This window comes from Thermobia domestica, chromosome 5, assembly GCF_964235325.1.
Source record: "Thermobia domestica chromosome 5, izTheDome1.hap1.1, whole genome shotgun sequence".
In the NCBI taxonomy this organism is placed as follows: domain Eukaryota; kingdom Metazoa; phylum Arthropoda; class Insecta; order Zygentoma; family Lepismatidae; genus Thermobia; species Thermobia domestica.
Window position 1 is genome coordinate 148,952,726 of NC_137458.1, and position 27,910 is coordinate 148,980,635.

Consider the following 27,910-nt stretch of genomic DNA (forward strand, 5'->3'; position numbering starts at 1 on the left):
AGTGATCAAACGCGTGTTTCCCTGTTTTGCCATCTGTCTCACCGTTTGCAATTCTAGGAGTGGAAAGGGATTTTCTAAACACACTGTATATTCATATAACTTGCACAGTATATGCATGCGGAAAATTCTCATTACAGTTTCGTAATAGGCGTCATTAGTGCTTTCGATTGGCGTATAAACCATCTTCCACTTCGACATATAATCTCCCTCTTTTCCCTTGTGAGTAAAACAAGAACAGTTGGAACTAAGTACATGAGGGTTTTACATTTCCAATACACCAGTTTCAGAAAACAGTTTGATACGGGTATCTGCAAACAAGTAATTGGGTAGCATTCTTCATTTTTTCCTCCGATCCCTAATCAATTGCTGGAATATCTTGCTCCAGCCGAGTTCGCTTGAATAGGTGTCGTCTCCTCGCACTTGCTCGTATGGGTATGAGTGAGAAGACCAGTGCATCACTATCATGTGAGGCATAAAAGTGTAATTGAAAATGTTATCCCATTTGTACGAGTTCTTTAGGATTCGTAGTAGATTTGTTGAATATACTTACAACCTGTTGCAATTAACTATTTCTCAGGTAGTTTCTAACAAGTTTTCTTCCTTTTATGGAACACAAAGTCATGTCTCTTCCTGAAAATTTATGTAGAAACAGTTTCACATCATCCATATTTCCTCCTGTATTTTCATGTAGACATTTTGGTTGGTTGATGAAATCTGCCTTCTCTATGAAACAGTTAAAAACAGTAAGAAAAAATACTCTGGAAAGAAACAGAACAAGATTAAACGGCACAAGCCTATCATTTCTAACTTAATACTGTATCTACCTAACCTACAGAGAAGAATTATATAGCAAACAAAGGAAATTTTATTTACAAAATATTTTGTTATAATTTAAAGACCGTATAATTGAACCTAAGGTAAGAAAGCAAGGAAACATGATTGTTCTATAGACGACGACGGCTTGAATATATGAAGCGCCTAATATCAAAATCCGCCACATCCATTTCGCTTAGTTTCAAGTAATCTCGCAAAACGTGCAATGATGCCTCATATACACGCGTACAAAGTCCCCATATTTGAACTAGTTTTTTTAGTATGAAATATTAAGCTTTTAAACAAAATTCTGTTTCCATCTAATTCCTTTAGATCAAACATATAACAAGCGATATATAACTCAGTTTCGATTAAAAAAAAAAAAAAAAATGGATTTGGCGGCTTTTGGTAATAGGCGCCTCATATACAGATTTATAGATATTTTGAAACAGGAGCAAACAGAAAATGAAATGACAATCTATCAATTCTGGATGGGACATGTCACTAAATCAAAGAAAGCAAAGTGGTGTCGCCTTAATCAACATATTGTGGAACTCAAAAGAAGGGTTGGATCACAAGAAATAGCCATAATACAGTACTTTGATGCAGTGTCTCACTGCATTTCATTTATGTGTGACTTGTGATACTTTGCTTTGTTTATTTTATGATTTATGCAAACTCTCGCAGGATTTCTGTCACTTCATTTTATGTTTTCTGTAAGACATTTGTAATTTCGTGTAACATTATTACAGTTCGATGTCAAGCGTATACTATCTATTTATATACCTGTATTGTGCTTATACTGATTTTTGGTGCTTTGTTTCATTTTATGATTTATGCAAACTTTCATAGAATTTATGCTACTTCATTTTATGTTTTCCGTAATATATTCTGTAATTTCATGTAACATTTTCTTATCTCGATATCAAATATATAATATCTAGTCATGTACTGTAATTGTGCTTATTCTGTTTTAGTATGTACTTTTTAAATATATATAAATTTCGAAACTACAAATTTTTGTGTAATTTCTTGTCAGTACTACCAACATAATTTCGCATTAGGTAAATCTTGAAAGTTGAAAGGGAAATCTTGAATTCAAGATTCGCCTACACTTTCCCCTGAGTTAATATTGTAAATTCCATTGCCTGAGGTTATTAGCCGAATCTTGAATAGGTGAAAGTTGAAGTCACCCCTCCTGTGTCCATACATCTTTGCCAGCGGAATTTCCAATCTTCGAAGGCATCCTGGAAGGCCTGTTCAGGAAGTGCGTGTAAAGCCATTTCACATCCTGCTTCCATATTGTCAATTGTTCTCTAACTATGTCTATTCAGGGGGGATTTGAGATGGGGAAACAGAAAGAAGTCTTCGGAAGCGAAGTCTGGACTGTAGGGTGGCTGGACAGCGTTGCCACGCTAGATTTGGCCAGGTAGCTGGCCACGTCGAAGGCAGTGTGGGCTGGCGCGTTGTCGTGATGAAGTTTCCAATCGCCGCTGATTTCTGGTCTGACGCTCCGGTTCCTTGCTCTGTCTCGTGAGGATTTCTACGTAAAATCTAGAGTTAACGGTTTTTGTTACGGGAGGTACAAACTCACAGTGGACAATACCCGTGATGTCAAAAACACAATGAGCATGGTCTTTGATTTGTTCATTCAAGCCCTCTTGGGCCGAGGAGATACCGAGGTGTGCCACTTGGCACTTTACCTCTTCGTTTCGGGTTGTACTGGAATATCCATGTTTCATCACCAGCGATAACATCGTCTAAAATGTGAGGATCATTTACATACATTTCCAAAACAGGTTGACGAATCTCCACTCGGCAGGATTTTGGCAGGGTTCACGCACACTTTTCTCATGTGCAGATCCGTGGTCATAATCTCGTGGACGATAGTTCTTGGAATATTTAACATATCGATCATTAAACAGACACTCATTCGACAGTCTGTTGCAAACGTTCTTTCACACGAGTCACATTTTTGTGGTTTGAGGAGGTTGATGGGCGTTCAGCGTGGGCTTTGTCGTCGACCTCTTCGCGGCTATCCAAAAAACGCCTTGTGCCATCTGTAGACTTAACTTTTGTAATAAACACTCATTCCCGAAGGTCTGTTGAGCATTGGAAAAGTTTCCGGTGGAAACATACCGACTTTTACATAAAATTTGATCACGTACCTTTGTTCCAGTGAGCATTGCATCGCGACATGTACGAGAGACGAAAGAGAGGTTTACAAAATCGCCCGTCCTTCACCTCCGAGAGCTCGGAGACAATTAAACAAGCACTCGCTTCGTAGTTTACTTAAACCACCATCAATCCCGGCAAATAGAGTACGCTGCGGCATACAGTCGCTTCACAATAAAATATATGACTTATTACTAAGGCCCGATTTTTTATGTGCTAAAAAACTGTAAAATATTTATTTTATATGCTAAAAATTAAAAACTATTTAATAAAAAATAAGGAAAAGTATGGGAAAACGCCCAATATACAAAAATAAATATTGGTACTCACCAATAGTTCTAATTCATCAATGTCGAAATTCCATGCACATTGCAGTGAATAACTAACTTTTTTTTTTTTTTTTTTCAAATTGTCCATCGTAAAGCCATGGCTATTGTCACGGAATAATGCCTTATATTGAGAAAAGGAACGTTCTAAATCACACGATGTTAACCTAGCGTATTTGAAAAGGGTCATATCACGAATATTCACACCAACAACTTCACTTGTGTTTTATTCTTCCCGTACTTCAGATATTATATATAGAGTTTTATAGCCTATGTTTTTCTCAATCAAATCCTTAAATTCTTTTTCTTACGACTTCAGCTTTCGAAGCAGAAAGAACATTCGGTTTTCTTTCAACGCATTCTATTTCTTTACCCGAAATAATAAATCTCCCGTAGTTTCTAGTTTCTTTATAGAGTGAGTCAAGAAACCGAAATTGGGAGATATGAAAGCCAAGTCACATGTAATACGGTTTCCACTGGAATGGATTCAGAGATAGTCTCATTCAATCACCTCTCCTGTGGCATCCAGCATACATTGTTTTGTGGGATAGACTGTGTTCTTGAGAGTTACCTCCCAAAAAGAAGTATAACGGCAGTAGATCGGGAGATCTGGTTGGACACTTGACACTTCCTCGTCGCCTATCCACCTTTGAACAGTTGTTTCCAGAAATTTCCCCACGTCTCGATGTTAATGTGGCGATGCGCCATCTTGTTGGAGAAAAAACAATCTTCATCTAGATAGAGTTGAACATCGGGCACAATAAGATTATGCACTTGTTGTAGAAAGTTCAGTGAAAAGTTAGCTTCCGCTGACCTATTAATAAGGTTCTAGTGTCATTAAGAACATCAAGCGTATGGCTGCCGCAGAACACTTACACATTATAACGTTGCATTAATCAGGTTGGTTGACGTGAAAACAGCTCTCATCAAACCGGCTGCCGCATTATATAATTAAATTACTATATTCTTTTAAGAATGAAAGAAAATTGGTCGTTCCATAGAAGAAAGGGTGAATCATAGGTATGATGATTTATTCTATTTCAATAAATGGTTTTTGTTTTGAGTAATTTTCAACGGCACTAATCTTGTAGTGACAAAAATAGTTACTATATTTTGTATAGCATGTATACTGACTGTACTAGAATGATCGAGGTATTTGCCAGTCTAAAGCTTTACAATAGAGTTCCCTGTACCCTACGTAGGGAACTGTATTAAACTAAGGGGGAGAAGTTGAAAGGGGGACATACGGCTCTGCGTTTCGCAAAACCAACTGAGATTAAAGTAAAAAATTGTAGTCTTGGAGATAGACGCTGTTGGAGTCCACGTGGATCCGCCACTGCCATAAATCCGAACACTTTCTAATGAATCTGTTAGAATGCCATTGTCGTCATAAGTATTATTCTATCAGTATATCAAGAAGAACTGTGTATCCATACGGTCCTTCACTATTGTTATCATTATGTAGGAGTTGTCCATTACAGAGCAGCGTATCCCTCCCTTTTTCTTGCACAATAGAAAATTGTACCTTTCTAACTATTGTGTATTGCGTGTTAAAGTTTACTCATTTACTGCCTATTGACAGTCTATCCGAGGCGAAAACACCAGAGAGATTTGTTAGTAAATATGTTGTTTCAAGCTATACATTATTAATTAAACTAACTTGGCGGAATTATTTACTTTTAACATGATCTTTCAAGCTGGAAAAGCTGATAAATCTACTTGTAATGCTCACCTAGAATACCTCTGATTCGATTGTGAACCGTGTAGGGAGCAAGGTGTCTTAGAGGTAGAGCACTGTCTTTTGGTGCGAAGGGTCCCTCGTTCGATCACAGGCCATGTGAGCTTGTGGTGGACAACATTGTGTATGTAGATTTTCTGAGAGTTTTCCCGTTTCCTTCCACATTATCATTTCACCAATTCATTCATAATCATTCACTTTTATTTATCATCCGTGTTCTTTAGCCTAATGAACATTAAATGAAAGATTCTATTTCATGTTGTGAACAGTTTAGGTTTATTCTCTCGTCACTTCTATTTCGTCTGAAACTTCTGGTATAAGAATATCCTGGTACGATTCCAGGCTACATACGTACTTCGACAGCGTTGTGTCTGTAAATTTTCTCTGCGTTCTCTCGTTTCCTTGGATTTTATTATCCTTCGAATTCTGTTTTCTTCCATTGCATTTGGCGCGCCCCTCAAGTCTGAACTGCATAATCGAAGGGAGAATTACCCAAAATCTTGCTTTTCTAATCTGCAAAAAAATTGTCTTAATTACTTTATCTCTCATTTGAGTTTATTTTTCAATCTCATAGTCTGTGGGATGTTAAAGTTTTTGTTCCTTTTCCAAATTCCAGAAGACGACGCATATTACTACAGAACATTGTCAACATCGCACTAGGTTTCGTGTTTTTGTCTTCTCCTTTCTGTTGTCGGCGCATAAAGCAGAAATGCAAGTTGGTATTTCCGCACATTTTCCTGTGCAACATCGGTGGCAATGTGCCGTGACGTTGTAGGCGTCGAAGACAACTCGCTCATTTCCTCTCTTCTCGTGATTCACCACTTACTATGTTATGTGCTTGTTTTACATCATTCACACTTTGTGAACACTGACTCGTTATCCGGATGTGAAGTGAACTATGAATTTTTATCTTCAACTTTTCACTGCATCCAGAGCACATATAAGCAAATAATTATTATGCGCTTCAGTGTAATCTTTCAAATAACACATTTAAAAAAATCTTCCATGTAAATGAAATCTGATGAATTAAAATTAAGATAATACTGACAAGTGAAATAATAGATCGTATTTGCAAGTTTCTGGCTCAAGGAAGGTTAGAATTTTTTTCTATTTCTAGCATATCAGTTTCGCTCCTTTAGTCCGTTAACGTGATAGCACTGTGATACGTTCCAATATACTATTCAGAGTGTTCGGAACAATACAAAATGCATTGGGAACAGATGAAAATATTAAAGTAATTATAGACCAACATGGGTGCACAATCTCGTGAAGATCCAAGATTCTGAAATTTAGTAGTTACGAGATAAGGAATTCTGAAATTCCAAACTCCAAAATGTCTTAGAGCTCCTCCGTGGCTAAGCGGTTAGCGTACTCGCCTTTGGCGTGGTAGACCCGGGTTCGATTCCCGGCGGGAGCTCATGTGGTTTGGATTCCACGTTAATTAGTAGGTCCATGCCTCATATAACCTTGCTGGTAAACGGAACATTAAACTCAAAATCAGCTCCAAATTCCGTAGTTCCGCAATTTGAATAGCCACAATTCCGAAACTCCATCGTTCCGAGTATTCAATATGCCAGACCAACGTGCCGTCGTTGCGCTTTCCGAAATTTTGGGCTGATGTTCTTTGATTCCGGAATTCCGACCTTCCCAAATTCCAATATTCCGAAAGCGCCTTGCTAAAGTTTTGAGATTCCAGAATTCCGAAATGCCGGACTAAAGTTTTGAGATTCTGAACTTCCGTAATTCCGATAATCTGAAATCTCGGGATTCCAGAATGAGTAAATTTTTAATTCCTATTCCGGGATGAAAATTTTCATTCCGAAGTATTTCGGAATCTGGAACATTTCTTGCGAGAGGTCATTGTACCTTTGACAACGTTTTAACACCACATATTAATATGCTGGGATTTGGAACGACATAACCTTATTTATTTGATCCTGATTTCTTTAGTGGTTGCGTGAAACACATGTTGAACACACGACTAACATTACAAGTTCAAGAGAGCATCCACGCACTTCTCATTTAATAAATGAGAAGTTTCCGTGCCCTAAGATTCGCCGCGACTTATCTACCTCATTATCATTGCCACCAAAAAAAACTTGAGCCTATTATATGTGCAGATGCTTGATGACATTACCAAAGAAAAAAAAATGCAGATATTTAAGTTGTCTTACTTTTCAATCAGAAGTGAATATTTCCAAGTAATATTTTGATGAATTTACGCTTAATTTTTGTTAAAGTACGGAGGTTAATCTTTGTTATAGCTGCAGAAAGGATTATAACTAGGATTAACATTTGTGCGCACTTTATTTTCTTGCAGAGCGAAACAAGCTCTCCGAAAAATAACAAGATGTAAAATGTTGCTTCCAGTTGTGAATAGAGATAATTGTTAAGCATATTTTATTCCCTTTTTGTATCCTTTATTCCATTGTTGTGGTTGTTACTGTCTGCACTGTCAGACCAGAAGCGCAACGCCCTATTCCATATCACTGAAGGACATGTGAAATCACCGCCTTCTTTTGTGTGTGAAGCATCGTGATTCGCATGCAGACCTATTGGACTGATAAGTGCCACAAATATAGTTATATCTTGAGCATGGTTTATATACATTCTTAAGTCATTCCATCCTACATTTTAAAAATCCCCATGAGTGGTAGGTGACATACCGATATAATAATTCTCATTTGTTTAGTGATGAAGTTTTGAGTTAACCTCATTTCTACCGTTCTGCAAATGTATTTCCAAGAGTCTGCGCAGCGCGGGGCCCGGATTTAATTCCGGGAGGGAGTTCGTGTGCTTCATATTCCATGTTAAGCTGTAGATCCACATTTCATATAGCCTCGGTGCTGACAGACTTTAAACTCCAATCCAGTCCAACCACTCAATATTTCCCAAGGTTTTATTCGTGAACATCTCATCGTATTTATTTCTGAGAATGCTACTTGTATCCACTCATTGTATCTTTCCCACTCATACACTACAGCGGACTATTACAGGTTTTACGTGTAAATTCTTGACAGTAATTGACACGGTTAGTGTATTATGTTCGATGTAATAGCAAACATTTCTTGTATTAATTTACTTTATATTTTCTTGTGTACCAAGAGCAACTTTGTAATGTAGCCACAAAGTCATGTGCCTTCTCAATTAATAAGAGAATCATGAGGAATGACCAAAAAAAGTAGTTATTTTAATAAGGAGATTGCAATCCTGATTGATATCGATGGGAGATTTCGCAGCATAGTGTAAATCACGATTCTTGATGTTACGCGTTCACGTTTTTTAGCGATCGGTTGCCTTATAGATAGCGATAGGCACGAGTCGAGCTAAAACTCGTCTCGAAACTCGGGTCTACCTCGAGTCGACTTCCGGGACGAGTCACTGTTTTTGAGGTCGAGTTTCGAGTCGAGTCAAGTTTGATAATGGCTCGCTTGTTCTGCTCGTTTTAACTCGTTTTGAAATCATGGCCTGATTAGACTGAAAAGCGAAAGCCATGAAAAATGAAAGCAGTTATGTGGAGTACTTTTAGTGTTGCTCACGAGAGGGGACACTACTCGCATCGTCTCAATAACGAGACAATAGATTTTTATAACGAAACACCCTCAAATGTCATGAGCACCCATATAAGTATTACTGCAGTTCTTAACCCAAGGCCGAGACCTGTACGGTCGAATTTTTGATCCGGCTCGGTAGGGATGAGCCATCGTCTCGAGCAGGCTCCGTCGAAACGAGTCCTTCGGCTTAGTTCGACTCGGTTCAACTGAGTCTCGAGCCGGCTCGGTTGGCTGAGCTGTTGGCTTTGCTCACTTCTTGGTTCGGCTCGACAGCGAATGAACTGTGAGCCGAGTTGCTCGAGCCGTTAAAAACCCTATTTCCAGGCCGAGCAGTTTTGAACATGAACTCAAACCTAGAAACTTGTGGACGATGTCCTTGCCTCCTGAAGACTTCTAGACGAGCGATATCGGCATTTAACTAATTTTTAGTATTCAGATACAAATCGCCTATCTTTCATACAGGGTGTTGTTATAATAAGTAGTAGTAGTAGTATCATTCATCATTATATTGTCTATGTGAGATACTTGAAACGAATACTTGAAACTACACACAAGATTTAGCTCGTTTGGCTCGACTCTACTCGAAACTCGACCCTAATGCGAGTCGAGTTGGAGGAAATTTTTCGAGCCGAGTTCTCGAGTCGAGCTGGAAGATGTCTGTTTCGAGTCGAGTAGAGTTTCAAAGAAAAGTCGCTCGTGCCCATGCCTGCAGCCCTTTAAACGCTTGCCGTAACGTACAATGTAATGACACATTTTCCATTACGGGAAAAGAATCTGTTTCGGTCGGCTGACGGGACCGCGGGATAAGTAGGAATAGGACGGAGCCTAAGCTCTGTGACTGTGCTGATGCCCTCAATTCGAGCGAAGAGGCGTGGATTCGCTCCGCTTTTCTCTTACAAAAATGACTCATATCAGAAATGCGAAATGTTTACGTAACTTTTTGCAATCATTTACTGAATGAATGGATATTCTTAAGCTACAATTTAAATTTATTTACCACTAAAATGTTACGGTGATAGCAAACATGCAAAACTGTAATAGCACAGATAAATATGCTAATGCAACACCTGTAATTCATAGTTATAAAATTATAATAAGTAGAGAATAATCAAGTTATGTAGGGTAGGTTTAGAGCGGACAATACTTACGGGGAATCAGTAAGTTCGGTCCCCTGTAGACTTGCGGGACGTCATGCATATTTTAGTTTTCTCGTGCTAATATCGTTCGCAAACGCGTCTTTAGCATGGGATATCAGGGTTCGATTCTTGATAGGAATACCTGTGATTCAGACACTACCTTAGCCAGTCACTCTACGTCATGCTGCAGAAAATGATTAGTCGAATGAATTACTCATTTGCTTTAGAAATGATCGAAATAGAATGCACATTTCTTTCAGTGCATCATGAAAATAATATCGTGTCTGTATTTTAGAAGTAAATAAATAAAAATACGATAAACCATGCTAGTTAACTTTTCGCTATTACTTTGTTTTTGTATCCGTTTCAAATTACGCTTCTTAAATACGCTTATGTATGTTAATGGGTATGTAACCGAATGATTTTTACAGAATCTGTTTATAGCGGGACATGGGACTCAGTGGTAGAGCGTTCATCTCTGATACAAGAGGTTCCTAGTTTGATACCCACTCACCCGAATTTGTATTGGACAACATCGTGTTCGTGGATTTTTTCCGGATTCTCCCGTTTCCTTTCATATTTTCATTCCATAGGGTACTTACAAATCTGGAAAACTGGGAAAAGTCAGTAAAAATGAAACGAAGGTCAAATATCAGGGAAAAGTCAGAGAAAATGGTGCTTAACGTGTAAATCAGGGAAAATTGGGTTTTTTTCTCAGAAAATGAAACTATTGTCCGTCTTACGTATTTGTTAAGATAAGCCAATAATTCAGTCATTATTTGTTGAAAGAAGCACTACAAATAAATTGATTTTCGTTGAGTTTTAGGAATTGTATTTATAGTATGTAAACTTATTAAGTAAAGTAGTTATTACTTCATGTACAGTTGTACACAGCATTATTTCTAATATTATGAATGTAATTTTTGAAGATATTTTGATTTGTTACACTTCACGTTATAAGTGATGGGCATTTCTTTCTGTTGGTAAGATAATAGTATAGAAGTACTGTTAAATAAATGAGGGTAATTTGCTGTTACTCAATGCTTTTTCACACCGTAACACACTGTACACATTAAAAAAAAAAAAAACAAAAAAAAAGAATATATGATAACATTTAAATGCCGATGTCCAATGAAGACTGAGGGCAAGCTGTAGAAGTTAAAAGTAATCTGAAAGCCCCTAAGAATGTAAATATAGGATTCGGGACAGAAAAAAAAAATACATTGGGAAGCTTAAATATGTCAAGGAAGTAGACAAGGGCAGTTTCTTCAGTGATTGTCAACAATTTTTAATACACTACTGAAAAAATACTCGAAAAATGTCCTCTTAGATATCCTCTTACTCGTGCCATTTCATGCCTTGATCCTGAGGTTTTCGTGCATAAACCTAAAATTGCCTGGATAAGGATGACGAAATGCTTGGAAATACTCCATCAGTCGTTTCGTCTCGATGATGATAAAACAGAGCGAGCCCAGAAAGAGTTCGAATCTTTTCTTAAACCGTCTAAAAGTGTGTTCGCGACTTATACTAATTCAGATGGAAGCGAAACAAAACTTGATGAGTTTTATAAATCAGTTCTAGGTGGCAAAAGTGAATTCAAACACTTGTGGAGTCTTGTGAAAATGATATGGATTATTTTACATGGAAATGCAAGTGTTGAGTCTGGTATTTCTATTAACAAAAGTTTATTGGTAGAAAAATTGCAAGAGGCTTCTTCAGTAACCCAAAGACAACTGGTCGATTTGCCTACATAGGTGGAATTAGATGTCTCAATGCTTCAGATCCAGAACTCTTTTAACTTCTGTAAAAGGTGCAAGAACAAGATACAATTCGGCTTTGGAAGAAAAGAGAAAAGAAAGAGAGAATGAGAGGTCTCAGACAGTACTTAAACGGAGGAAAATAACTAGAAAAAAAGAGAGATGACTTAAGGAAAAACAACGATTGGAATCAGAAGAAATTGAAAGTGATATATCAAAATTTTAAAGCAGTCAGTCTGAGTAACTGAAACAAGTAATCATAGCTATTAAAAGCTTTTAAGTAGTGTTCCTATTAATTTAATATAATTTAAGTTCTTTTTGGATCAAAAGCTCCAATATATTTCAGATAAAAAATTCCTTGTAGGTCTTATATCTGAAGAACTACATATAGCGTAGCCAAGCCCAAACTATAACGTAACTCAGTATGTTGTGCTTATTCCGTAAAAAATACGAAAACACGATTTAGAGGCGGTTCAAAAATTTTGTAACTCCTGATTCAAAAACTAATTATCGGCCAAGATCGCAATCTTTTGATGCATTTTTTTTTTATCATTCCGAAATACTTGTTACCTTTTAATATGTTGTATAATATGTATAACATAAATTTCTGTTTTATTCTGATAACAATTAGGATCTATTGCAATAACTGAAAAAAAAATCGGTACAGAAAAATTGGTTAAGAAATTGGATGGGCTGCTGTAATGTTCGCTACCCATAATAAAAAAAAAATCCCAATTTGCATTCTCACAGTTGCATATACATTTACATATTATTTTGAAAAGTTTCTCATTGTTTTATTTTCTCATTTTATTGAATTCGGAGAAATATTGAGAAATTGATAGAAGCAATTTGTTGACATTTTTTAACACTCTCAGCCCCAACCCTGTTTGAGTAAATTTCATCCCGGCACCAGACTACAGTTTGCTATGAACACTGTCAGCCCATGTGTATCTATTTGATACACGTGGTCCATTAGTAAACCCTCACTGTGTATCAAAAAGATACACATGGGGCTGAAAGTGTTAAAGAATTCTTAAGTTACAGCTGCCCATTGGGGAGAAGGGTGGCCAAATTACTAGTTTATATATATATATATATATATATATATATATATATATATATATAATATGCGGATTCAAGGGGAGCTGTAGGGGCTATAGTCCCTCCCTTGATAATATCTTGGATCCGCCACTGTGTATATATACAGGGTGTTTCAAAACAACACCGACAACGTTTGGGGGGTGAATCCTGACATCAAGATAAGACAAAAAGTATAGACCAACTTGGGTGCACAAATGCTTCCTTTCGGAGTTATAGACTGCCGAAAACATGAAAAAAATGAACTATAAAGGTCCATAGCTCCAAAGTTATGAGACCTACCGTAGTCGGTCATGAGCAACAGTAGGGTCTATTAGGGAATCTGGAAGTACATCACCACATAAACAAAAGTATCATTGATTCTATTCTGTGCAAAACTGATCTCGTCGGGATTGATATACAATACTTGTTTTTTAAATTTTCGTCCAATTTTCTAAACCTACCCAGAGATCTCTTACCCAAAAGTTTTCGAAGAAAAACTGTAGACACTTCACACAAGTTTGGAATACGAGCGATGAATTTTCCCGACCATCTTTGGCGACTTAATGAAATAATTTATATAAGTACCTTCATTTCCTTTACATATTATTCATTCCTACCCCGTTTTCATTATATATTTGTAGAAACTTTCACTGATCTGGGAACATTCGGAAAAATATCCACTTTTCGTCGCATGTGCAAACCGTTTCAGGAAACATACATCTCGCGGATTTTGCAGCAGTTGTCGGCTTACACGCACAGTTTCCTTTGGGTCTGAGCTTGTGTCAACTCATGTGGTACAATGCTTCAGCTCCTCATGGTTTTCCCGAGAACGTGAAGGTGATGCACTACAGTGTGCTCGGACATGCCGAACTGGTTTAACAATCGTCGTGTCTTGGTGAATTATCATTAATGGCGTGTCGTATGACTTTAGAATCTGTTACCCATGGAAAGTACACGCGCCTTCTGTGTGGGCTGTGAAAATATTGTAGAACTTATGACTTACCTTTGTAATACAGGAATTTAGCGACTTTTAAATTGTTACTGTGTTATTTGCATTAAAGAAAATAGTTGGCAACAGTCCCCAGGGCAGCCTGTAGATTTCATGAGCCCCAAGAACTAATCTCACGGGCCCCAACTATGATCTACGACAAGAATGTAAGTTTTAAAAATTTACTATATGCTTACATTAATCAGTAGTAGATCAACGCGAAAACTGAATTTATAGTCATTCACAAATAAATAAATAAAATTTTGAAATCAAAACTTGAGTTACTGCCTTAGCATATGCTTTCATTAAACTAAAAACTGCACTCCCTTACGTTACACCACGTGAATGACGATGGCCTTTCAGATGGCACATGTTCAGCTGGGTGATACGTAGTTAATGCATTGGTTCCTAGGCACTATTTCTGTAATTCTAGGCCGGATTTGCCATCTCTTAGTTTAAGTGTCTCCCTAACTACTTTATGATATTGGATCAAACCGAAAATCTATGCACCTGAACACGAGACCGTGTTACATTAATCATTCCTCGAAGCAGGAGCATAGTAGAATAGTCATTATACACCATACTGTTTTCAGCCTTGACTTCCAGTCCTCTAAAACAAAGTTTCTAGTTGTTAAGCCTGAAGATATGTTAGTTGGTAGCTTTAAAATCTACCTGAAGACATGTATTCTATTTACAGTATAATACTTCAGTTGGATATTTCCTTGAACGATACACCTAAAATTTGTTGCTACTGTTGATATATTCCGCACGAATACGTGATTTTGATGTAAAAGTTATCATGAAAGGAAACGGGAGAACTCTTGAGAAGATCCATGGACATGATGTCCACCTAAGATCCACATTGTCTGAGATTGAACTAAGGACTCCTCGCACCAGAGGTGAAAGTTCTGCCACTGATCCACCATGCTCCCTATAGCTATTTTTAATCATGAAAGAAACTAGTAAAATTCAGGATTAAAGGAATACGTGGAAATATAAGTGAAAACGTACAGGATTGTTCGAAGAGAGAAAAGAAATCAGTAAAACAAATTTTTCGGTGAGAGAAAGTTCAGTATTTCAAACAAGCATTTTCTGAAAAATGCTGGAAACTATTTAAAGAACAAGGTGTTTAACGTTTTTACTGAAATATTTGGAGACTGCTAAACCTTTCTCGCTAAGATAATTTCACATTTAATGAAAATGCTGTATCACAACATGGTTTCTAGCGTATATGTCTCGCCGTTAGCGCGATGGTAGCTGCAGTGATGGTGCTGACTTCTGCGGCGCCACAGCCTTGAAAAGGTTAATTTATTATTTTCTTGGCAAGAATTTCAATGCAATTTTCATAAAAGATTCTATATAATTCTGTTCGATATCATGGGTGTTCTGTACCTTTCAGGATCTCCTTATTAGTAGCAGTCACAATATGGGATTGTCCTTTGAGAATAAAAAAATAAAAGAAATTGTTCAGTTACATACGAGAAATTTAACACTTGATGGTTTATATACAGATCTGAATTTGTAATTTTAATGAGAAATAGTAAATCGTGTAACTATTATCATCATTTCGCTGGCTCGCATCGTAGTATTGACGGTTGTGTACATCATTGCATGTTGCAAAAGCTTGTGGTTGAATGAGTATCTTACAGATGTGATGATGTCATCTTGATGTCACTAGCTATTAGAATGCAAGTGCAGCTCTTGATGCTAATGGAGTACTAAGTATAGAATCAAGCATGTCTTTTATTAACCTTTATTAGAGACATTATGTAATTTTGCAGCTTTGCAAATTGGTGCACTTGGGAACAATGAATCGGTCTTGTTTTAAAGTATTCAACAGGCGTAGCATGAAAGAACATGCGTCTTGAGATTATACGGTTTGTATTGTACAGTACTTTAAACCAAGTTAAAACTTCATTGACTTGAAATAATTCGGAAATAAAAATAGGATTGTATTGAACTTTTCTTTATGTTAAATCTTTTCTTTATGTTAAATCTTCCTTACAAGGTTGTAAAAGAAAGCAATTCTTCTGTTTAAAAATAAGGAAAATAATAGTTTGGTACACATAGATCGAATGTCCGTTGGATCAAAAATTGAGAAAAAGACAGCTTCTAGAGAATGAATCGTTTCTAAAATGTGCCGATCTGAAATAAAATGAAATTTCTAGTTCTGTCATCTTACGATTATATCTTTTAGGCTAAAGGAAATTGATAATTAAACAATGAATGATTATGGAAGATATGCCGGAATGAGACTTGTACGAAACGGATGAACTCCAAGAAAAGCCACAGACACGTTGTTGTCCACCAAAAACACATGTCCTGAGATCAAACGAGCCTTCTCACACAGTCACCTTCCCACAAGTACCGATCTGTTACACTACTTAAAAGTATACGTTGGATTATGTTTATAAGATGCTGTTGCACGTAAGTGATTTTTAACGTTAAGAAAGTATCTCGCTGTATTTTTGATGTCTTTACATTTCTTAAGAAGGTGGTTTACCAGGACCGCCACCGTGTCTGTCCGAGTGTCCTTTCATCCCAGAGACAATCTTAAGAACAGCGATGGAGGTTATACTCAAACCGGAAGTGGTACAAGTTAACCATTTTCGGTTTTAACGTTGATCACTCTAGAGCAAAAACTATAATAGATAGCAAGAGGTGGTTTCCTGCAATGATTAAGCATTCCAGGAATACATTTAGTCTCCATCCGTAACTCTACTAATAAGGAAGTCATAGAAATCCACTACAATTTCTGGTTTCAATATTGATCTATATAGAGCAAAAACGATAAGAGATAGCGATAAACGATTTTTTGAAATCAATTTGGTCTAAGAACAGGTGACATTTTCTCTTGTAGCCCTCTATTCAAATCGGTTAAATGTTGATCGCTTTAGAATAAAAACTGTAATAGATAGCGACAAACGATTTTCGGCAATCAATTAATTGCCCTAAGAATATATTTTATCTCCACTCTAATCTTTCTACTAATCTCGGAAATGATAAAAATCTGATATCAATTCCAGCTTCAATATTAATTGAGAAAGTATCACACCGTACAAACCAAACTGCTTCATATAGTGTACACATGACACTGGTACTTATTTTGTTACAATATTTTTCTAAATAACAGAAAATCTATTAATTACTTTAAAAATTGGCGTTTAAGGCTTATGTTATTGACAAAGAAAGGAAGTTTCAGTAGAGTATCCCACTTTTAAAATACAGTAGGTATATTGGAATAAATAATCTATTAAATAAATGTAAATGAGAGGGGGTATATCTGGGGAAATAATTTACAGTTACAAGATGTGCTGAAAGTGTCCCTGTTTTCCTGGAGAGACTTTTTTTTTTTTTTTTATTTTAACCATGATGTCAGATACACACCTTAACATGTCATGTTTTGATACTTTTCCAGTAACCTTGGAATTGTCTTGCGATTAGAACCATAACAAGCTCTTTGTATGGATAATAGAATTGATAAATCAATAATTTTTACATACATATTAAAGAGACATCGTTGAATTGTGTATGTCATCTTAATGTTATGTGACAACAAAGAACAGTGATCAGTGTGCACAACGTAAGATCGATATGAACTGAAATCGAAACTCTAGATTTCGATCCCGACGGAGCTCATGTTGTTCGGATTGCATGTTACTCAGTAGGTCCACGTCTCATATAGCCTTGCAGCTGAAAGGGACGCTAAACTCAAATTCAACTCAACTCTAGATTTCCATCATAATTTCGATGTATACACATTTCACACGCCCCAACTGGGGATGTGGAGTAACACCAACTTAAAAAGAACAACATTCACTGAAACACCCTGTTCTATGAAATAATGTGCGATGTGGTTATTACTCTCCATGTTGGTCTAGTAGCTAGTGTATGCGCCTTTGGTATACATGATCCCAGGTTCGATCCTCAATGTTTACGGTGCTCCATATTCCAACTTAAACTGTAGGTCCACGCCTCATATAGCCTCAGTGCTAAAAAGCTATGCGAAACTTCAATAAATAAATAAATATTAGTTTTCGTTGCATAGTTTGATAAAGTAGTTCGAAAATGTGTTGTTTTGTTGGGTAATAGATGAAAGGGTTTGTACGTTTAATCCTAGTTCTTGTAAAATTTTGAAGTGAAACATCATGTTCGTGGGTTTTGTCTATATTCTCATGTTTTTTTCATTTAACTAATTCTTTTGTGATAATTCAACATTCATCATGCGTTTTGTTCAACTTATGAATCAGCATGTGGGGTCTGGGGTGTTAGACTGAAGACAGTTAATTTAGTTTATCTAAATGTTGAAGGTATGTATTAATGTTGCACTACATACCACTGCTTTATAGTCTTTCAAAGAACGGGATAGCCATCTAATGTCTATGAAGTCGCGAAAAAGATATGTACGTTGTTTATCTCCGTTATATCTCGGAATCCGGTTATATTTTATCAAAGAGCTAACCAATAATTTATCTTAAAATTTTGTTGTGTTAATTGTATTTTCAATTGAAGCAATCTTATCTTTCACTGTTGTTGAAGGGAAATCATGGTGAGTCATGTGAATGCTTCAGTTGACGTCACTGTGATCTTTCTTGGGTCGTCCAGGGTTACGGTCCGGTGACCTCCCCTTTGTAGGTGAAAAAAGCCGGAGGGGTTTGAAATCCGGCCAGCCGCAACAGGCGCTCCACCCTGCCTTGTGACAAGTGGTTGAGGATCAGTGCTTGTTCTCTTGTAGATTTGCTTTGTCTTCCAATCTAGAAGGAAGGGGGTAACCGACGCGGGCAGCTTCTGTCGCTGCTTAGATCTTGGCAGAGGAAGAGGTAAAGTTATGTTATATTTTTTCACATTATCAGGAAAGAGATTAACCTTTTTTAATGTGATGTGATGTGAACTGTTAATTTGTAACAGGTGCGCAAATTGTTCGATGTCACGCACGTGTGATTTTTGTGTTTGTCAACAACACGTGTACCTGACGTTTGTCTTTATAGCAAACAGAGGGAAATTGCCAAAAATTCCCCACTGTATTTAGTAAGCAACAAAAGGAAACGGTTCAGCATAGATTTTGAACAAGGCATTCTTTAATTTTTGCTGCAAGGAAATTTGTAGTTATTTTTATTCAGTGTTTCAAGGTAAGTTTTGTTAATGCAAAAGGCGTCGCATTTTTAGAGTACGAGTTACAGAATTAGTTATAAAATACTATCTTTCCATAACAAATAGCTAATTGCTTCCTTCCATAATTTCACGCTGTTTCATACATTTTTCTTAAAGCGGTGATTTATTTAGCATTGAAAAGGAACTAATCGAAGGCATGTGATAACTTACTCTGAAGTATGTTATTTAGGGCTTATTTGAAGTATCATGTAATTCCTGATTTGCACATGTCCCGTCCCGAACATTGTATAAATGTATAAATATAGAAGGGTAAGAACTACATAGTAATCGCACACAAAATTTCTTTAGTCATAATTGACGGGTATAATTCACGTCTAATTGAAACAAACTAGGCCTAATGCTGTTTTGTTTTTTGCTTACACAATTTGTAACTTACTGATTTCTTAACGAAAATGAACTGCGAAAATGAAAGGAATAAACATTTAAACTTTGGTTGTGTAATATTTACTTATTTAATAAATTTCCAGATACAGATAGCCAGGCTTAATCATAATCACCAAGAACAATAGTGGGAAAGAAATTGGAAAGAAGTCCGCTAGTTGAAGGTGCCATTCCGGAATGTGCCTTGCGGAGTTGAAAAAAAAAAAAAAAAAAAGTCATCATGGCATCGGCTGCGGGTTTGAGTCCGGAACCTCTCGATTGTAAAGCAAGTGAGGATTGCGGCAGTTCGTAATACTAGTAAGGGATCAGTTACAAAAGTGTGCTCTTTTTTCTCGTGGTTTCGAAAATGTGAAAATATGCTGTAAAATTCAGTGAATTCAATTTTCTCTCTCTCTCTACTTTTTTTTTTTTTTAACGGAAAATAACGAGTAAAATGAACATTTGGTTTCCCATAGCGATGTAGAACGTTGAGAGTAATAGGAAATGAATGGATTGGTGTTTCTGTGATATTCTTTATCGTCGCGTAATTTCACCGGCTGTCAATTAAAGTCATACATACTTCGTTTTTCCATTATTAAAATTAAAATAATAGACTCTAGTAGAAATTCACGTGGTCTTTGTAAGCATACTTTCTAAATAGTATATATCATTGGAATGTAGGGTAACTTCGTTTCGCATTTGGCTCAACACGTTAATTAGCCTGATTAAGTTTAAGGAAACATACTGTTTGTAACCAGATCTATTAGTTCACATTTTTCATTGATTTTCATGTATTTGGCTTGTACTGAAGTTTCATATTTGATAGGCTATGTAGAAGGGGTGTTCAGGTGTCTGTATTAACTTACATCAAGAGAGATTATTAAAACCTATGTGAATTAGGTTAGACTTTAAATAATGAAATTGTTTAATTGATTAGAATATTAGTCGTGCATTCTCAAGCTGTTGTCATGTATAGGTTTCAGTCAGGGCCGGGTTAACCATCTGAAGGCCCGGGGCTAGAAAAAATATGTGGCCCCGGCTTACTTCGCCTAATACATTTCTGTGAAAGAACAGTAGGAAAGTTAAGAGAATATGTTTCATATTTTTAGTCATATTTTATCTTACGATGATTGTATCGTGTATGAATCTTTTTACAGCCAGCTGAAATTTTGATCAGAGTGGAGGCCCCCGTCCAACTGGAGGACCGGGGCTGTAGCCCCTCTAAGCCCCTCCCTTAATCCGTCCGTGGTTTCAGTGCGTAGAAAGAAGACCGATCTGAAGTTCTACATTGTTATCAACTTTTCTACCTCAAATCATTAATTTATAAGTTCTAAGCTTCTCTTCGCGATATATTGCGATTGCCTGGCAGACATCATTTGACAAGGAATATAAACCGTAAATTGTTCATTATTTTTCCTTTCTTACGTGAAAAAGTGGTACAGGTAAATATATAGGGTGGTCCATATACAGTCCTGTACTGATCGGTCTTGACATTTTATATCATTTACTTACAGTTATCCATACAGGTATTGATTTAGTTTCTTCCTTATTTGTTCTTAATTTATTTCCACTTATACTTTAAGCTCGGAACCAACCAAAGCAAATACATTCACTATATTAATAAATTAAAATGTCATACTTGATCGATGCTGGTCTGTATACCTACTTTTGGACCATCCTGTATATAGGCTAGTATCCTTCGTAGGAAGGCTAATTGGATTGGACTCATCTTATGAAGAAATAGTCTTTTTCATACCGCCATAGAAGGAAAGCGAGGAATGGGAAGAAGAATACAACTGATCGATGATTTGAAAAAAAAAATAGAAGAAAACATTGGAAGTTAAAAGAGGAAGCTAAAGATCGAGAAACGTGGAAGAAACATTCTTAGTCCCAAACCTAAAATTAAAAATAAATAAATAAAAATAAATCCCAGGATCTGCCAAAAGGCAGAATACTTAATAATAATAAGGCAGGTGCAAATGAAACTTTACCTTTAAAGGTATAACCAGGGTGGGAAATCCTGGGGAAAAGGGGGATAATCTCCCCACTTAATATTTTTGAAAGAAATTTCCCCCACTTGTAGCTTCTTGGGTGTCCACTATTCTCAGAAGTTTGCAAATTCAGTTAAATACAACCAAAGAACATGTAAATATGTTATATGTACCGATCATTAATGGATGGTTAGCGGTATACGTAAATATGTTATATGTACCGGTCATTAATGGATGGTTAGCGGTATACGTAAATTTGTTATATGTACCGGTCATTAATGGATGGTTAGCGGTATACCTAATCTTATATACGTAGTTTAATAGTTACAGATTTTGGATGTTCAAGTATGTCGAAACATTCAATACGAAGAGGTTTTTTTTTTTTTTTTCGTTTCTTCCTTGTCATCCCCTCCCCCATTTCGACTGTTATGATTTCGCACTCTGGGAATAACGCATATTTTCCTGACGCTGAAATAGGGATGCATATTACTATTAATGTTTTATTTAGAATGTGAAAAAATCATAATTCCTTTTAGAAATTGACATACCAGATTGTTGTAAAAATGAAATGAAATTTCTAGGTTTATGTTCAACATTTATGCCCTTTTGGCTAAAGGAGAAATATTATTAATGGGAGTGAATGACTATGAGTAGTGGAATGAGAATGGGGAAGGAAACCGAGAACTCTGAGAACTCACGGAAACAACGTTGTTCACAAGCTCGCGTGGCTGGAGATCAAATCAGAGTCCCCTCGCTCCACAATTGAGATAACCGCTCCACAATTGAGCCACTGTGGACCCTGTAAGTTATTGGAAGTTATTCGTATAGGACTTAACAATGAATATATATATATATATATATATATATATATATATATATATATATATATATAATCTTTCGAAATGTAGTGTTCAAAATAAATCCTTGATATTTAGTCTTTCTATTATCTGCCCTGGAATCCTGAAAGAACTGTTATGTTTGTAATATGATTTTTGTAACCAATTGTTTTTTTTTTTTTTTTTTTTCCGACTTCTAGGCATTACTGAAGAGCTTCGGCTTCGGCGACACTTTATTTTATTCAGCTGTGTCTTTATTTTACAGGAAGTACTAGAATGAGCTGTGAGTGAGTGAAACGTTAGTAGTCACTACGCACTTGAGGTGGAAAGATTTTTATACTTATTTTTTGTCAAGGTTCGATCCCAGCCCCCGCCAAGTAAACTTTGTGGCGGATTAACACCGTGCTCGTGGGTTTTCTCGGGGTTCTCCCGTTTCCTCCCACTTTCTTCATTCCACCACTTCATTCATCTCTTATTACCGTCTCCTTTAGCCTGACCGGCATAATCGTGGGACGTAAAACTCATAGATTTTTTTTTTTGTCAATCGTAGAACGACACCAAGAAAAAATAAGCATAAAATTAAGCGTTCACAACAAGGTGAGCAAAGTATTTCAGAACATGATTACGTTTGTTTGAGATGTTTCATCCAATTAATATACAGTATCGGCCCCCCTCCGAAATTTAGCGTAATTGGCGGATTTACATCAATTCGAAGTTTGTAATAAATCTCGAAAATTATAGCTGTGTCAAATATTGAGTTAATACAATTGCATATATTTTTATACTAGCCTATTATAGTTTGTCCGAGTACATGACGTTTCATTCATAAAATTTGTGAAATATATAGATACAGGTACACTACTTGTTAAAAGCTTTGTAACTTTCAAACTAATACATAAAAAACAAGATGAGAATGCTCCAAGAACATTGCGAAAAAGAACTTACAAGGGACATCACCCAATTGTCCGGCTCCGATTTCAATGAAATTTTTCTAGCTGATAGAGGACATATATGTATTATTTGTGATGACAGAAATTTTTGCCATGGTATATGTTTTCTATTTTTTTATAATTTTTAAGAGTTGTGATGTGGTTATTAGAGATTACTACAGAAGTCCCTTACTAACCTTTCTAAACGGAGCGTTAATGAAAGAAAAACCATGTAGATACATATAAGGCTTAGGGGGAAGTTGTATGGTAGGTATGACCTTGACGGCAGCCATCTTGAAATCCGCCATTTTGAATTAAGGCCATTTTTTTTAAATGGGAATAGGGTAATATGATACATAATTTCGGGCTAGAAAATAATCAGGGAGACAACGGTGAAGCTAGTTTTGAGATGCACCCATTTGGGAAGAGTTGCAGGCATTTAATTGTTCGCTTACTACGTGCGAAAGTACCTTACCCCCGCTTCTAACCCGCGTATTAATGATAAGTTGATAAAAGCTTCGGTAATACATATTATGCCTAGAGGGTAGTGATACGGTAAGGATATCCTTGACGGTAGTCATCTTGAAATCCGCCATTTTGAATTAAAGTGAAGTTTGAAAAATGAAATGTCATGGCTCATGTTTTCTAAATGTATGCTTATCCGAGCACTATTCATGAACTGACAAATTTCAACACTTAAAAAATGTAATAAATTTAGAAAACATGAGCTATGGCAACAATTGCAAAGTGCCAGTTGGAATCTTAAAACATGCGGTGAAAATTAGAAGTGTTGCCAATTTGAAATATCGAATAATGGACGTTTGGTGCACATTAGAAGCAGTCTTAAATTCATACTGCTTAACTATAGAACAAAAATAAACATACCATTGGCTTTTTGGGAAAATTTGCTATTAAAATAAGGTGTCACATGTTATGGTTTTCGTTTTTCAAACTTCACTTTAATTCAAAATGGCGGATTTCAAGATGGTTTCCGTCAAGGATATCCTTACCGTATCACTACCCTCTAGGCATAATATGTATTACCGAAGCTTTTATCAACTTATTATCATTAATATGCGAGTTGGGAGCGGAGGTAAGGGACTTTCGCACGTAGTAAGCAAACAATTAAATGCCTGTAACTCTTCCCCAAATGGGTGTATCTCAAAACTAGTTTCACCATTGTCTTCCTGATTAAATTCTAGCCCGAAATTATGTATCATATTACCCTATTCCCATTTTAAAAACTTGATCTTAATTCAAAATGGCTCATTACAAGATGGCTGCCGTCAAGGTCATACCTACCATACAACTTCCCCCTAAGCCTTATATGTATCTACATGGTTGTTCTTTCATTAACGCTCCGTTTACAAAGGTTAGCAAGGGATTTCTGCAGTAATCTCTAATAACCACATCACAACTCTTAAAAATTATTTTAAAAAAATAGAAAACACGCACCATGGCAAAAATTTCTGTCATCACAAATAATACATATATGTCCTCTATCAGCTAGAAAAATTTCATTGAAATCGGAGCCGGACAATTGGGTGATGTCCCTTGTTAGAAAGAATTATTTTTTTATTAACTTCTATAGGCTTTATTTCAATTGTTTTATATACTTTATTATTATAATCATTAAACAATTCTTGTAATATATCTACTCTTTATAATTTCCTTAAGTACTACATTTTTTCCACATGTTTTGTTTAGGTTCGTTTAAAACGTTCTACGATATCCCGCTTTACGAAGACACATGCTCAAAATGGAGGGCTCAAAATTGAAAAATTCGCAAAATATCTCTCTATGACTTACGGTTCCTGAGATATGGCTCCTTAGATCTCCCGAAATCGGAACTTTTTTGGCCAATATCTCAGGACCGATAAGAGTAACCTGAAAAATTCTGTCATTTCTTTCAGGTAGTGTTTGATGCAATATCGAATGGAGGGCTCAAAATTGAAAAATTTGCAAATAACAGACACACACACACACACACACACATAGAGAATTCAGTAACGAACTTTGTAAGTTCGTTGAGTTGAAATCATCTACAATCAGATTAACTATGTTATCAACCCAACATAAAGTTATATTTTGTCAAATGACTACTCCAGATTATTACATATTTCAGATCTTCATGTAAACGAAAACGTATAGTCCACATTTATTATCCAGTGTTGCAAACTAGGTATACTGCAGCACCACAAACATCCCAATTTTTGGATGCGTCTCCGACAGTAATAACGAACCTGAGATGGATGGGGCAATCCACATCCAAAGTAACTGAATCTTGTTTACTATAACCATGATATAGGATGCATTAGTAATCACTACGCACTTGAGGTGGAAAGATTTTTATATACAATTTTTGTCAAATCGTGGAACGACACCTAGAAAATAAAGCCTGAAGTTAGGCGTTCACAACAAGGTGGGCAAAGTATTTCAGAACATGATTACATTTATTTGAAGTGTTTCATCCAAGTAATATATAGTATCCCCCTTCCCCCATTTAGCCTAATTCGCGACTTAACGTCAACTCGAAGTTGCGTAATAAATCTCGAAAATTATAGCTGTGTCAAATATTGCGTTAATATAATTGTATACAGATGTTTTTAGTAGCCTGCTTATGTCCAAGTAAATGACGTTTCATTTATAAAGTTTGTGGAATATATAGATACAAGTGCGCTGTTTGTTAAAAGTCCTTGTAACTTTCAAACTAATACATAAAAAAGTGACATTGAAATTATATACAATGCAAATATCGACAAGGGGAAAAATGTTTGTCTTACACTAATGCAATCAGATTAACTATGGTGCCAAATCAACATAAAGTTACATTTTGTCAAATAATACTAAGCCAAATTATTACATATTTTAAATCTTCATGTTAAAGGAAAACTTATATATAGTCCACATTTATTATTCAGTGTTGCAAACTAAGGATACTGCAATATAGAGATGCAAAAAAGCCGGCTTTTTTGAATCGATGGTTTTTTTCACATAAAAAGCCGGCTTTTTTGGGAAAAAAACGAGAATTTTGGAAATTTTGGCTTTTTTCAACTTCATGATTTTTCTATTTAAATAGCTTTCTTATAGTATATTCTATAGTTAGATAAAAATTCCATGACCTGAATGTGATATTTCGCTCTGAAATTCACCATCAAGATGGATGGAGCACATGTTTTACGAATTAAAGCTATCATGAAGAATGTAGTATTTGAGGGTAATTTTAGAGGCTATTTAACTTTATTTTAACTATTGAGTTATCGACATCTTTTTTCTTCTCTAGTTTGTCATCCGTGTTTCATTTCTAAGAGCTTTTAGTACTCTAGCTTCTAGCGCAAAAGTTAAACTTGCCCGTTTTTCTATTTATCCGTCAAAGCGTACCTTTTCAATATATCCGTCAAACCGTACTTCCACATTTTTGTTATACAGTAGCTGTGAAGTGATTTAGCAATAATTTTCCGGACACAACCTTGAATACCAATTTATACAAATAATCAGTAGCGGATTTAGAAAAGTACTGTAGGAGGGTTTTTTCTTATTGTTTCGTTTCCTAAAAAGTCCTAATTTTATTTGGGAAGTGCTTGAAGTATATGAGTACAGGCATAACTAATATTTCGTTTCGTTTATATGTTTAGCAATAATCTTCCGGATACAACTTTAAAAATCATTTTATACTGAGAATCAGTGGCGGATTTAGAAAAGTATTTTGGGAAGGGTTTCTTACTAATGTTTAGTTTTTTTAAACATTCGTAATTTTTATTTGACAGGAGCTTAAAGTTTATGAGTAAAGGCATAAATAATAGATATTTCGTTTGTTGCAGACATTCCGTAACTTTGGGGAACGGGCTTCAGTCCGAAAGACCGCCCCCCTAACCTTCGCAAAACCGTCACTGCTGGTAATTAGTAATAATAACGATTTAAAAACAATAAAAAAGGAAGTCGCCCAACTCACAGTACACGCACTATTTCTACATTCACAGATGGAATGAAGAAAAGCTTTGTCAGAATGGTCGAATGCTGGTTGAATCCCGGAATTCCCGATAGAAGCGCAAAAGCTAATCACTCAGTCATGTTTGTTGTGCAGTTGTATTTAGCTTAACTTAAATATATTCCGTAGTCTTTTTTTTGGGGGGGAAGGGGGGGGAGTTCCGTAATGATATGTTGAATCCCTCTTGTTAAAAATTCAGAAAACTTGAGGATTGGGTAAACTGTGATGGTGGTTCTATAAAACTTAACTGTAGAATTTCAAGAATATACAGAACCAAAAGCTCTAGATGTGCAGCCTTTAAGTGTATCATATAAATCTAAGTATTTCTCTTATGTTTTATTTTAATTTTATTTTGTTTCAAAAAGAGGGTATGGAATATTTTGAAGTAAAAATACTACATACTATTTTGCTAGTTATTTGTGTATTCTTTAAAAAGAAGTGTTTACTTTTAGGGTTGGCTGATTTACACCAACTTTTTTTTTTTTTTAATAACTGGTTTAAACCACAAAAATAAAAAGAATGAAAAATGCGAATCGTGTGAACTTCATGGTGGCGTTTCCATACATCAAACCATCTGCATTAGTTTTATTTCCTTTTCACCTTTTAATCAAGGTGTCCCATGTTGAATTCTCGGTCGAACCACAACCCTTCTTTCATGCGTAAACAAAGTAGCGGTTCGGATGTCAGTTTAAGCGAAAGTCTTCTCCTTGATAACCTCGGTATTTCGTAAGGATGTTAAGCCTAAATATACGAAACAAACCAAATTGTATATTTCTACATGCCTAAATGCGTGTTGTTTTATAAAGAAGCCAATATTGCTTAAATATATTGATAGAAATTGGCAAAATTTATCGATTGCCTACGTAGCTTCCAACATTAGCTTGAATTGGACTTTCAATTATATCTACATACCGGTACTAAATTTGTAATTTAATACCTCAGTTTTAGCGTACTGATTATGATATGTTGACCTTTAAATTTTACATGCAAAGCAATAACAGGATTTTCCCGTTATTGTCTTACATTTCAAGTAATGACGGGATTTTCCCAATGGCTAGGGCGGGAGA

The 27,910-nt window shown here is 36.0% G+C and overlaps 1 protein-coding gene across 2 annotated transcripts in view; it reads left to right on the forward strand.

Annotated features, from left to right (window-relative positions):
* LOC145686169 (fibroblast growth factor receptor substrate 2) overlaps nt 1-27,910 on the forward strand; it is a 71,358-nt gene that overhangs the window by 21,396 nt on the left and 22,052 nt on the right. Inside the window, exon 1 of one of the 2 annotated variants that reach the window (XM_081759186.1) lies at nt 18,258-18,387. The exons of the other annotated variant lie outside the window; for it this stretch is intronic. The gene's annotated coding sequence lies outside the window, so the exon portion shown is untranslated. Of the gene's footprint in view, nt 1-18,257; nt 18,388-27,910 lie in introns of those variants that run through there. 2 annotated transcript variants of the gene reach the window in all.